At 52.2% G+C, this 13,967-nt stretch overlaps 1 protein-coding gene across 2 annotated transcripts in view; it reads right to left on the bottom strand.

Moving 5' to 3' along the window:
- The window catches only part of anos1b (anosmin 1b), a 180,056-nt gene that overhangs the window by 73,442 nt on the left and 92,647 nt on the right, over positions 1-13,967 (bottom strand). The gene's annotated exons all lie outside the window — the stretch shown is intronic.

Here is a 13,967-nt window from a genome sequence, read left to right as displayed (position 1 = left end):
CTTTAAGTAGGTTCCTATTCTGCTAGGGTGTTGTGGACAGGGATTGTGGACGGGCGTAAGCATCTGCCCTCTGATTCTAAAGTTTTGATGTTTGCAACAACAAAAAAATTGGACGTTTGACAAACATGGACGAACATATAATTCTGACTGATTGTTCATGTGACCACCTAGCCGGTGGCACAGCAGGCCTCTGTCCTGCAAGCTCACAAATGTGGATGGTAACCTGTAAACATGTCAGCTGCTGTCAGTGCAGATGACATCACAGGGTTATAGGTTCTTATCCAGTCCTGTAACATGCCTATAGAGGCCATGGCTGTGAATCCCTTCACCCTAAGCAACTGAGCTACTGAACTACTGAGTTACTGAACATCTGAGTTACTGAACAACTGAGTTACTGAACTACTGAGCTACTGAACTACTGAGTTACTGAACTACTGAGTTACTGAACTACTGAACTACTGAGTTACTGAACTGCTGAACAACTGAGCTACTGAACTACTGAACTACTGAGCTACTGAACTACTGAGTTACTGAACTACTGAGTTACTGAACTACTGAGTTACTGAACTACTGAACTACTGAGTTACTGAACTACTGAGTTACTGAACTACTGAACTACTGAGTTACTGAACTACTGAGTTACTGAACTACTGAACTACTGAGTTACTGAACAACTGAGTTACTGAACTACTGAACTACTGAGTTACTGAACTACTGAGTTACTGAACTACTGAGTTACTGAACTACTGAGCTACTGAACTACTGAACTACTGAGTTACTGAACTACTGAGTTACTGAACTACTGAACTACTGAACTACTGAGTTACTGAACTACTGAGCTACTGAACTACTGAACTACTGAGTTGCTGAACTACTGAGTTACTGAACTACTGAGCTACTGAACTACTGAGTTACTGAACTACTGAGTTACTGAACTACTGAGTTACTGAACTACTGAACTACTGAGTTACTGAACTACTGAGTTACTGAACTACTGAACTACTGAGTTACTGAACAACTGAGTTACTGAACTACTGAACTACTGAGCTCCTGAACTACTGAGTTACTGAACTACTGAGTTACTGAACTACTGAGTTACTGAACTACCGAGCTACTGAACTACTGAACTACTGAGTTACTGAACTACTGAGTTACTGAACTACTGAACTACTGAACTACTGAGTTACTGAACTACTGAGCTACTGAACTACTGAACTACTGAGTTGCTGAACTACTGAGTTACTGAACTACTGAGCTACTGAACTACTGAGTTACTGAACTACTGAGTTACTGAACTACTGAGTTACTGAACTACTACTGAACTGCTGAGTTTCTGAGCTACAACCACAATGATTGGTCAGACTTGAGCCAGAACCACTACTACTGAGCTACTGAACTACTGGGTTACTGAACTACTGGGTTACTGAACTACTGAGTTACTGAGTTACTGAACTACTGAACTACTGAGTTACTGAACTGCTGAACAACTGAGTTACTGAACTATTGAGCTACTGAGTTACTGAACTACTGAACTACTAACCTACTAACTTACTGAGCTACTGAACTACTGACTACTGAACTACTGACCTACTGAACTATGTCTTAGAAGTAGTTTTCACATACAAACTTTATGTCCTAACTCAGAATCAGAATATGCTTCCCAATAATAACATGTGGTAGTATTCTGTTATTCTTATTGATGTTCTGCATTCATCAGAGTGCCATCAGGTAGCCTGATTTCAGCTGTGTCCATGGAAACAGGATTATTAAGGGGAATCGTTCTTCTTGCAAAGCATGTAAACGTTTTTAATTAAACTATCCATAATAATCGCATTATTGTTATTGTCATTATTATTATCATTATTGTGTGCATGTAACCGTACTCATTGGCAAATCCAGCCCGAAACGGGGAGGTTTCAAATACTTAGTAGTCGCCAAAGTTCCTGAGCATTTAATGAATTTACCTGCACAGAAGCAGAGGAAATAAAGAGCCATGTGTAATATCCACAAAGAGACTCAGAACAAGGACATAAGGAATCCTAGGTTTTTCTCATCGTACAAAGAGTGTTCTGTGTGTGTGTGTGTGTGCGAGTCCTATCCATCGAGCTGCCTTGCCCCCCCCCCCCCCCCCCCCCGTGGTCTGCCCTCGTCGTAGTCGGTCCGTGTGGTTCTTTAAAACAGACGGCAGAATATTGAGCCATCTGTTGTGTATCATCTGACGGATCGCTCAGGCATCTGCCACCATCCATTCCCCTTCTTCCCCCTTCTCTTCTCTTCTCCAGGACAGACAGCTCTTACTTGGCTGAACTCTCCACAGCCAGGTCTGCCATACTGAAAGACATCTGATTCTCAGAAAGAGGGAGGAGAGATAAGGGAAAAGAGAGCAAGAACAGAGAGAGAGAGAGAGAGAGAAAGAGAGAGAGAGGGGGGAAGAGAGAGCAAGAACAGAGAGAGAGAGAGAAAGAGAGGGGAAGAGGGGAAGAGAGAGAGAGAGGGGGGGGGGGGGAAAGAGAGAAAGAGAGAGAGAAAGAGAGGGGAAGAGGGGAAGAGAGAGCAGGATCAGAGAGAAGGGAAGAGACAGCAGGAACCAAAAGAGAGCGAGAGAATGTCAAAAAGAGATTTTAAAAAATGGAGAGGGCAGGTCTGATCTGGTTCTCGTCCCAATAGAAAGCTGTTCTGTACTGGTGTAATATGCTTCATTTATGTCTTATTTTACATGGTGTACATGGTTACAACAACACAGATGTGACTGGGCAGCTCCGTGATCAAAACTGAGGGATCTGTCCCCCTTAGTGAATTGAGCAGTGCCAAAATACCAAGACACTTGAGCAGTGGAGGCTGCTGAGGGAGAACGGCACATAGTAACGGCTGGAATGGAGTCAACGGAATGGTATCAGCCACATGGAAACCATATGCTTGGTACCATTCCATTGACTCCATTCCAGACATTATTATGAGCTGTCCTCCCCTCAGCAGCCTCCACTGAGCTATATTGGCCCCTTGCATGTGATGTCCTGCAGTGCTTGTTGTCTAACACAAGTAGTGAATTAAAGTCTATGAACAAAACAGTGTCTACAGTGACTGGCAATATTTCCCCAATCTGTGACATTAACATCACAGTATCAATTAACATTACAATAACAATTAACAATACAGTATCAATTAACATTACAGTATCAATTAACATTACTGTATCAATTAACATTACTGTATCAATTAACATTACAATAACAATTAACATTCCAGCATCAATTAACATTACTGTATCAATTAACATTACAGTAACATTAACATTACAGTATCAATTAACATTACAGTAACATTACAGTATCAATTAGCACTACAGTATCAATTAGCATTACAGTATCAATTAACATTACAGTATCAATTAGCACCAGTTGGGGAATGTAGTTATTTCCCCGTTGCTAATCACACTGTTACGGGTCAGCGATGAGCGTTAGAACTGAGGGGGTCAAAGGTCACAGAGCTGTCATAGTGGGTGTCCTTTTCAGTTGGTTCCTTGGCATTTTTAGATTTAGAATGGATGAAGGGAACACTTCCATCCCAAGCTATATGGTAGAAAAGCTGCTCGGGTATCGTAGCCAGCCCGCAGCCTAACCAAAGCTGCTAGGGTATCGTAGCCAGCTTAACCAAAGCTGCTAGGGTATCGTAGCCAGCCCGCGGCCGTTTAACCAAAGTTGCTAGGGTATCGTAGCCAGCCTAACCAAAGCTGCTAGGGTATCGTAGCCAGCCCGCAGCCTAACCAAAGCTGCTAGGGTATCGTAGCCAGCCCGCAGCCTAACCAAAGCTGCTAGGGTATCGTAGCCAGCCCGCAGCCGTTTAACCAAAGCTGCTAGGGTATCGTAGCCAGCCCGCAGCCTAACCAAAGCTGCTAGGGTATCGTAGCCAGCCTAACCAAAGCTGCTAGGGTATCGTAGCCAGCCTAACCAAAGCTGCTAGGGTATCGTAGCCAGCCCGCAGCCTAACCAAAGCTGCTAGGGTATCGTAGCCAGCCCGCGGCCTAACCAAAGCTGCTCGGGTATCGTAGCCAGCCCGCAGCCTAACCAAAGCTGCTAGGGTATCGTAGCCAGCCCGCGGCCTAACCAAAGCTGCTAGGGTATCGTAGCCAGCCTAACCAAAGCTGCTAGGGTATCGTAGCCAGCCCGCAGCCTAACCAAAGCTGCTAGGGTATCGTAGCCAGCCCTCAGCCTAACCAAAGCTGCTAGGGTATCGTAGCCAGCCCGCAGCCGTTTAACCAAAGTTGCTAGGGTATCGTAGCCAGCCCGCAGCCTAACCAAAGCTGCTAGGGTATCGTAGCCAGCCCGCAGCCTAACCAAAGCTGCTAGGGTATCGTAGCCAGCCCGCAGCCTAACCAAAGCTGCTAGGGTATCGTAGCCAGCCCGCAGCCTAACCAAAGCTGCTAGGGTATCGTAGCCAGCCCGCAGCCTAACCAAAGCTGCTAGGGTATCGTAGCCAGCCCGCAGCCTAACCAAAGCTGCTAGGGTATCGTAGCCAGCCCGCAGCCTAACCAAAGCTGCTAGGGTATCGTAGCCAGCCCGCAGCCTAACCAAATCTTTCAAAAATGCTTCAACTATACACTCTCAAAAGTCAAATCCAAACCACAAAACTCAATCTCAAGTGTGATCGGAACATCCTAAGTAAGTTCTGACGTGTACTATAAGCACGGGTCAACCGCAGTGTCTACACCTGCGTACATTTACTTATACTTAGATAATATAAAATAACTGTTTCCTTATGGAGAATACCGAATGCAGTTCGGGCATAGCACACATCCCACCCAATACGGATCTAGCATTGGTGTGCCAATCATTCAGCGCGCTAAGTTTTAGGGACTACCAGCTGTAGATGTTTGACTGCCAACATTTTTCACAAGATTCTACAAGTAAAATCGGTGCGCACTCGGTGTGATAATTACCTTCGGAGGTGCTAAGTACTTTCAGTCTTCAAACGCTATTGGTGTGTCTGAGCTCTTACACTTAGATAATACAGACTATAGATACCAGAGATATTCTGGCCTTCTTCTCTCTCTCTCTCTCTCTCTCTCTCTCTCTCTCTCTCTCTCTCTCTCTCTCTCTCTCTCTCTCTCTCTCCTCTCTCCTCTCTCCCTCTCTCCCCTCTCTCCCTCTCCCCTCTCTCCCTCTCCCCTCTCCCCTCTCCCCTCTCTCTCCCTCTCTCCCTGAGGAACTCACTTTAGACATTTCACTCTAAATATTGCCTGGCTCTCTTTGGCCCTGTCAAACTATACACTCTGACTGCTGACACATCAGAGAGAGAGACATGGAGGGAGGGAAAGTTAGAGGACAGCCAGAGTAAATATCAGCATAGAAAACCATTACAGATAACAATAGCTAAAGGTTATTCTCTCTCTTCTCTTTCTCTCTCTTTTCTCTTTTCTCTCTCCCTCTTTTTTTTCTCTCTCTAACACACACTCACACATTTGTTAGTAATTGGATTCTATTCATGCTCACCCGTAAAGTGTGACTTCAAAACAGCCAGGCTGATGGCCCACAGCTATGAACGTCAGTGTGATTTCTGAAGGTTGTAAATAGTGACCGTAAACTCACGCGTCTGAACTACTAAAAGCTATGTGAGGTTCAGCTGGACTCCACACACATGGCATACCGCCCCACAGGACTTGTCCTACCACACTGGACTGATGGGTGAATTATGGTTAGGTTCAGGATTTCCTCATGAATATGTGATGCAACCTAATTATGCAATTACTGTACCATCTCTGGGTCCTAATTATTCAATGTACTGTACCATTTCTGGGTCCCTATTATTCAATTTACTGTACCATCTCTGGGTCCTAATTAATAAATTTACTGTACCATCTCTGGGTCCTAATTATTCAATTTACTGTACCATCTCTGGGTGCTAATTAATCAATTTACTGTACCATCTCTGGGTCCTAATTATTCAATTTACTGTACCATCTCTGGGTCCTAATTATGCAATTTACTGTACACTCTCTGGGTCCTAATTAGGCAATTTACTGTACCATCTCTGGGTCCTTATTATGCAATTTACTGTACCATCTCTGGGTCCTAATTATTCAATTTACTGTACCATCTCTGGGTGCTAATTAATCAATTTACTGTACCATCTCTGGGTCCTAATTATTCAATTTACTGTACCATCTCTGGGTGCTAATTAATCAATTTACTGTACCATCTCTGGGTCCTAATTATTCAATTTACTGTACCATCTCTGGGTCCTAATTATTCAATTTACTGTACCATCTCTGGGTCCTTATTATGCAATTTACTGTACCATCTCTGGGTCCTAATTATTCAATTTACTGTACCATCTCTGGGTCCTAATTATGCAATTTACTGTACCATCTCTGGGTCCTAATTAATCAATTTACTGTACCATCTCTGGGTCCTAATTATTCAATTTACTGTACCATCTCTGGGTCCTAATTATTCAATTTACTGTACCATCTCTGGGTCCTAATTATTCAATTTACTGTACCATCTCTGGGTCCTAATTATTCAATTTACTGTACCATCTCTGGGTCCTAATTAATCAATTTACTGTACCATCTCTGGGTCCTAATTATTCAATTTACTGTACCATCTCTGGGTCCTTATTATTCAATTTACTGTACCATCTCTGGGTCCTAATTATTCAATTTACTGTACCATCTCGGGGTCCTAATTAATCAATTTACTGTACATCTCTTGGTCCTAATTATTCAATTTACTGTACCATCTCTTGGTCCTAATTATTCAATTTACTGTACCATCTCTGGGTCCTAATTATTCAACAGGCTTTAACAAGGGCTGAGAGTTTTTCCATGTCAGGTCACGAGGTAACTCCTGGCCCTCAGTTTAATGTCGACTAAAAACAGACATGATATAAACGCTGTGGTTTCACCTCTTTCTCTGGCTTCTCAGACGGGTTACAATCGGTCACGTTATTGTTAGGGATGCATTGTCATGCAGTAGTTACAGGTCTAGACTATTTATTTGACTCTCCTTCTCCCACTGTAATTCATTTGATTTCCTGAGACCCAGAGCAGCATCATAACAATTCCCTGAAAAGGGTTTTCAATAGAGACTCATAAGGACCTACTCTACTCAACTTTCTGTTCAGTGGAAGTCTCAGTGTTGTGGCTGAAGGTCTGTTGGAGCCAGTCAGGCCAGTGGTCCTAATAGAATGGTTAATGCTGAAGGTCTGTTAGAGCCAGTCAGGCCAGTGGTCCTAATAGAATGGTTAATGCTGAAGGTCTGTTAGAGCCAGTCAGGCCAGTGGTCCTAATAGAATGATTAATGCTGAAAGTCTGTTAGAGCCAGTCAGGCCTGTGGTCCTAATAGAATGATTAATGCTGAAGGTCTGTTAGAGCCAGTCAGGCCAGTGGTCCTAATAGAATGGTTAATGCTGAAGGTCTGTTAGAGCCAGTCAGGCCAGTGGTCCTAATAGAATGATTCATGCTGAAGGTCTGTTAGAGCCAGTCAGGCCAGTGGTCCTAATAGAATGATTCATGCTGAAGGTCTGTTAGAGCCAGTCAGGCCAGTGGTCCTAATAGAATGATTCATGCTGAAGGTCTGTTAGAGCCAGTCAGGCCAGTGGTCCTAATAGAATGATTAATGCTGAAGGTCTGTTAGAGCCAGCAAGGCCAGTGGTCCTAATAGAATGATTAATGCTGAAGGTATGTTAGAGCCAGTCAGGCCAGTGGTCCTAATATAATGATTAATGCTGAAGGTCTGTTAGAGCCAGTCAGGCCAGTGGTCGGAATAGAATGATTAATGCTGAAGGTCTGTTAGAGCCAGTCAGGCCAGTGGTCCTAATAGAATGATTCATGCTGAAGGTCTGTTAGAGCCAGTCAGGCCAGTGGTCCTAATATAATGATTAATGCTGAAGGTCTGTTGGAGCCAGTCAGGCCAGTGGTCCTAATAGAATGATTAATGCTGAAGGTCTGTTGGAGCCAGTCAGGCCAGTGGTCCTAATATAATGGTTAATTCAGGCTACATGTAAGACCTTTCTTCCTTCCTGTTTTGCCTCTTGTCTTCCAGGCCTTTCCTCCGTTGGGGTGGCTGGCCCACGGCTGGGCCCTGGGCAGAGCCCTCCAGCTCATTGAAACTGAGGGTGTACGATATACACAAAGATAGCATTGCATTTGGCCATCAGTGCATCCTCAACATAGGCTGGGGCTAAGGCTAGGGGTAACTCAGGGCGACTGGACTGGGGCTAAGGCTAGGGGGTAACTCAGGGCGACTAGGCTGGGGCTAAGGCTAGGTGTAACTCAGGGCGACAGGGCGACAGGGCTAAGGCTAGGGGTAAATCAGGGCGGCAGGGCTGGGGCTAAGGCTAGGGGTAACTCAGGGCGACAGGGCTGGGGCTAAGGCTAGGGGTAACTCAGGGCAACTAAGCTGGGGCTAAGGCTAGGGGGTAACTCAGGGCGACAGGGCTGGGGCTAAGGCTAGGGGTAACTCAGGGCGACTAGGCTGGGGCTAAGGCTAGGGGTAACTCAGGGCGACTAGGCTGGGGCTAAGGCTAGGGGTAACTCAGGGCGACTGGACTGGGGCTAAGGCTAGGGGTAACTCAGGGCGACTAGGCTGGGGCTAAGGCTAGGTGTAACTCAGGGCGACAGGGCTGGGGCTAAGGCTAGGGGTAACTCAGGGCGACAGAGCTGGGGTTAAGGCTAGGGGTAACTCAGGGCGACTGGACTGGGGCTAAGGCTAGGGGTAACTCAGGGCGATAGGGCTGGGGCTAAGGCTAGGGGTAACTCAGGGCGACAGGGCTGGGGCTAGGGGTAACTCAGGGCGACTGGGCTGGGGCTAATGCTAGGGGTAACTCAGGGCGACAGGGCTGGGGCTAAGGCTAGGGGTAACTCAGGGCGACAGGGCTGGGGCTAGGGGTAACTCAGGGCGACAGAGCTGGGGCTAATGCTAGGGGTAACTCAGGGCGACAGGGCTGGGGCTAAGGCTAGGGGTAACTCAGGGCGACAGGGCTGGGGCTAGGGGTAACTCAGGGCGACAGAGCTGGGGCTAAGGCTAGGGGTAACTCAGGGCGATAGGGCTGGGGGTAACTCAGGGCGACAGGGCTGGGGGTAACTCAGGGCGACAGGGCTGGGGGTAAAGGCTGGGGGTAAATCAGGGCGATAGGGCTGGGGGTAACTCAGGGTGACAGGGCTGGGGGTAAAGGCTGGGGGTAACTCCGGGCGATAAGGCTGGGGGTAACTCAGGGCGACAGGGCTGGGGGTAAAGGCTGGGGGTAACTCAGGGCGACAGGGCTGGGGGTAAAGGCTGGGGGTAACTCAGGGCGACAGGGCTGGGGGTAACTCAGGGTGACAAGGCTGGGGGTAAAGGCTGGGGGTAACTCAGGGCGACAGGGCGGAGGGTAACTCAGGGCGACAGGGCTGGGGGTAACTCAGGGCGACAGGGCTGGGGGTAACTCAGGGCGACAAGGCTGGGGGTAAAGGCTGGGGGTAACTCAGGGCGACAGGGCTGGGGGTAAAGGCTGGGGGTAACTCAGGGCGACAGGGCTGGGGGTAAAGGCTGGGGGTAACTCAGGGCGACAGGGCTGGGGCTAGGGGTAACTCAGGGCGACAGAGCTGGGGCTAAGGCTAGGGGTAACTCAGGGCGATAGGGCTGGGGGTAACTCAGGGCGACAGGGCTGGGGCTAGGGGTAACTCAGGGAGACTGGGCTGGGGCCAAGGCTAGGGGTAACTCAGGGCGACAGGGCTGGGGCTAAGGCTAGGGGTAACTTAGGGCGACAGAGCTGGGGCTAAGGCTAGGGGTATCTCAGGACGACAGAGCTGGGGCTAAGGCTAGGGGTAACTCAGGGCGACAGAGCTGGGGCTAAGGCTAGGGGTAACTCAGGGCGATAGGGCTGGGTGTAAGGCTAGGGGTAACTCAGGGTGACTAGGCTGGGGCTAAGGCTAGGGGTAACTCAGGGCGACTGGGCTGGGGCTTAGGCTAGGGGTAACTCAGGGCGATAGGGCTGGGGGTAAGGCTAGGGGTAACTCAGGGCGACTAGGCTGGGGCTAAGGCTAGGGGTAACTCAGGGCGACAGGTCTGGGGCTAAGGGGTAACTCAGGGTGACAGGGCTGGGGGTAAAGGGTAACTCAGGGCGACAGGGCTGGGGGTAAAGGGTAACTCAGGGCAACAGGGCTGGGGGTAACTCAGGGCGACAGGATTGGGGGTAACTCAGGATGACAGGGCTGGGGGTAAATCAGGGCGACAGGGCTGGGGGTAAAGGCTGGGGGTAACTCAGGGCGATAGGGCTGGGGGTAACTCAGGGCGACAGGGCTGGGGATAACTCAGGGCGACAGAGCTGGGGGTAAAGGCTGGGGGTAACTTAGGGCGACAGGGCTGGGGATAACTCAGGGCGACAGAGCTGGGGGTAAAGGCTGGGGGTAACTCAGGGCGATAAGGCTGGGGGTAACTCAGGGCGACAGGGCTGGGGGGAAAAGGCTGGGGGTAACTCAGGGCGACAGGGCTGGGGGTAAAGGCTGGGGGTAACTCAGGGCTATAGGGCTGGGGGTAACTCAGGGTGACAAGGCTGGGGGTAAAGGCTGGGGGTAACTCAGGGCGACAGGGCTGAGGGTAACTCAGGGCGACAGGGCTGGGGGTAACTCAGGGCGACAGGGCTGGGGGTAAAGGCTGGGGGTAACTCAGGGTGACAGGGCTGGGGGTAAAGGCTGGGGGTAACTCAGGGCGACAGGGCTGAGGGTAACTCAGGGCGACAGGGCTGGGGGTAACTCAGGGTGACAGGGCTGGGGTAAAGGCTGGGGGTAACTCAGGGCGACAGGGCTGGGGGTAACTCAGGATGACAGGCTGGGGGTAACTCAGGGCGACAGGGCTGGGGGTAACTCAGGGCGACAGGGCTGGGGGTAAAGGCTGGGGGTAACTCAGGGTGACAGGGCTGGGGGGTAAAGGCTGGAGGTAACTCAGGGTGACAGGGCTGGGGGTAAAGGCTGGGGGTAACTCAGGGCGACAGGGCTGGGGGTAAAGGCTGGGGGTAACTCAGGGCTATAGGGCTGGGGGTAACTCAGGGCGACAAGGCTGGGGGTAAAGGCTGGGGGTAACTCAGGGCGACAGGGCTGAGGGTAACTCAGGGCGACAGGGCTGGTGGTAACTCAGGGCGACAAGGCTGGGGGTAAAGGCTGGGGGTAACTCAGGGCGACAGGGCTGGGGGTAACTCAGGATGACAGGCTGGGGGTAACTCAGGGCGACAGGGCTGGGGGTAACTCAGGGCGACAAGGCTGGGGGTAACTCAGGGCGATAAGGCTGGGGGTAACTCAGAGCGACAGGGCTGGGGGTAAAGGCTGGGGGTAAATCAGGGCTATAGGGCTGGGGGTAACTCAGGGCGACAAGGCTGGGGGTAAAGGCTGGGGGTAACTCAGGGCGACAGGGCTGAGGGTAACTCAGGGCGACAGGGCTGGGGGTAACTCAGGGCGACAAGGCTGGGGGTAAAGGCTGGGGGTAACTCAGGGCGACAGGGCTGGGGGTAACTCAGGGCGACAAGGCTGGGGGTAACTCAGGGCGATAAGGCTGGGGGTAACTCAGGGCGACAGGGCTGGGGGTAAAGGCTGGGGGTAACTCAGGGCTATAGGGCTGGGGGTAACTCAGGGCGACAAGGCTGGGGGTAAAGGCTGGGGGTAACTCAGGGCGACAGGGCTGAGGGTAACTCAGGGCGACAGGGCTGGGGGTAACTCAGGGCGACAAGGCTGGGGGTAAAGGCTGGGGGTAACTCAGGGCGACAGGGCTGGGGGTAACTCAGGATGACAGGCTGGGGGTAACTCAGGGCGACAGGGCTGGGGGTAACTCAGGGCGACAAGGCTGGGGGTAACTCAGGGCGATAAGGCTGGGGGTAACTCAGGTCGACAGGGCTGGGGGTAACTCAGGGCGACAGGGCTGGGGGTAAAGGCTGGGGGTAACTCAGGGCGACAGGGCTGGGGGTAAAGACTGGGGGTAACTCAGGGCTATAGGGCTGGGGGTAACTCAGGGTGACAAGGCTGGGGGTAAAGGCTGGGGGTAACTCAGGGCGACAGGGCTGAGGGTAACTCAGGGCGACAGGGCTGGGGGTAACTCAGGGCGACAAGGCTGGGGGTAAAGGCTGGGGGTAACTCAGGGCGACAGGGCTGGGGGTAACTCAGGATGACAGGCTGGGGGTAACTCAGGGCGACAGGGCTGGGGGTAACTCAGGGCGACAGGGCTGGGGGTAAAGGCTGGGGGTAACTCAGAGCGACAGGGCTGGGGATAACTCAGGGTGACAGGACTGGGGTAACTCAGGGCGACAGGGCTGGGGGTAAAGGCTGGGGGTAACTCAAGGCGATAAGGCTGGGGGTAACTCAGGGCGACAGGGCTGGGGGTAAAAGCTGGGGGTAACTCAGGGCGACAGGGCTGGGGGTAAAGGCTGGGGGTAACTCAGGGCGACAGGGCTGGGGGTAAAGGCTGGGGGTAACTCAGGGCGACATGGCTGGGGGTAAAGGCTGGGGCTAACTCAGGGTGACAGGGCTGAGGGTAACTCAGGGCGACAGGGCTGGGGGTAACTCAGGGCGACAGGGCTGGGGGTAACTCAGGGCGACAGGGCTGGGGGTAACTCAGGGCAACAGGGCTGGGGGTAACTCAGGGCGACAGGGCTGGGGGTAAAGGCTGGGGGTAACTCAGGGCGACAGGGCTGGGGGTAAAGGCTGGGGGTAACTCAGGGCTATAGGGCTGGGGGTAACTCAGGGTGACAAGGCTGGGGGTTAAGGCTGGGGGTAACTCAGGGCGACAGGGCTGAGGGTAACTCAGGGCGACAGGGCTGGGGGTAACTCAGGGCGACAAGGCTGGGGGTAAAGGCTGGGGGTAACTCAGGGCGACAGGGCTGGGGGTAACTCAGGATGACAGGCTGGGGGTAACTCAGGGCGACAGGGCTGGGGGTAACTCAGGGCGACAGGGCTGGGGGTAAAGGCTGGGGGTAACTCAGAGCGACAGGGCTGGGGATAACTCAGGGTGACAGGACTGGGGTAACTCAGGGCGACAGGGCTGGGGGTAAAGGCTGGGGGTAACTCAAGGCGATAAGGCTGGGGGTAACTCAGGGCGACAGGGCTGGGGGTAAAAGCTGGGGGTAACTCAGGGCGACAGGGCTGGGGGTAAAGGCTGGGGGTAACTCAGGGCGACAGGGCTGGGGGTAAAGGCTGGGGGTAACTCAGGGCGACATGGCTGGGGGTAAAGGCTGGGGCTAACTCAGGGTGACAGGGCTGAGGGTAACTCAGGGCGACAGGGCTGGGGGTAACTCAGGGCGACAGGGCTGGGGGTAACTCAGGGCGACAGGGCTGGGGGTAACTCAGGGCGACAGGGCTGGGGGTAACTCAGGATGACAGGCTGGGGGTAACTCAGGGCGACAGGGCTGGGGGTAAAGGCTGGGGGTAACTCAGGGCGACAGGGCTGGTGGTAACTCAGGGCGACAGGACTGGGGGTAACTCAGGATGACAGGGCTGGGGGTAACTCAGGGCGACAGGGCTGGGGGTAACTCAGGGCGACAGGGCTGGGGGTAAAGGCTGGGGGTAACTCAGGGCGACAGGGCTGGGGGTAACTCAGGGCGACATGGCTGGGGGTAAAGGCTGGGGGTAACTCAGGGCGACAGGGCTGACGGTAACTCAGGGCGACAGGGCTGGGGGTAACTCAGGGCAACAGGGCTGGGGGTAACTCAGGGCGACAGGGCTGGGGGTAAAGGCTGGGGGTAACTCAGGGCGACTGGGCTTGGGGTAACTCAGGATGACAGGCTGGGGGTAACTCAGGGCGACAGGGCTGGGGGTAAAGGCTGGGGGTAACTCAGGGCGACAGGGCTGGGGGTAACTCAGGGCGACAGGACTGGGGGTAACTCAGGATGACAGGGCTGGGGGTAACTCAGGGCGACAGGGCTGGGGGTAACTCAGGGTGACAGGGCTGGGGGTAAAGGCTGGGGGAAACTCAGGGCGACAGGGCTGGGGGTAACTCAGGGCGACA

The sequence above is a fragment of the Oncorhynchus kisutch genome, linkage group LG13 (assembly GCF_002021735.2).
Source record: "Oncorhynchus kisutch isolate 150728-3 linkage group LG13, Okis_V2, whole genome shotgun sequence".
Lineage (NCBI taxonomy): Eukaryota > Metazoa > Chordata > Actinopteri > Salmoniformes > Salmonidae > Oncorhynchus > Oncorhynchus kisutch.
The sequence above is the reverse complement of the archived record's forward strand: the minus strand, read 5'-3'. Positions and strand labels throughout refer to the sequence as shown.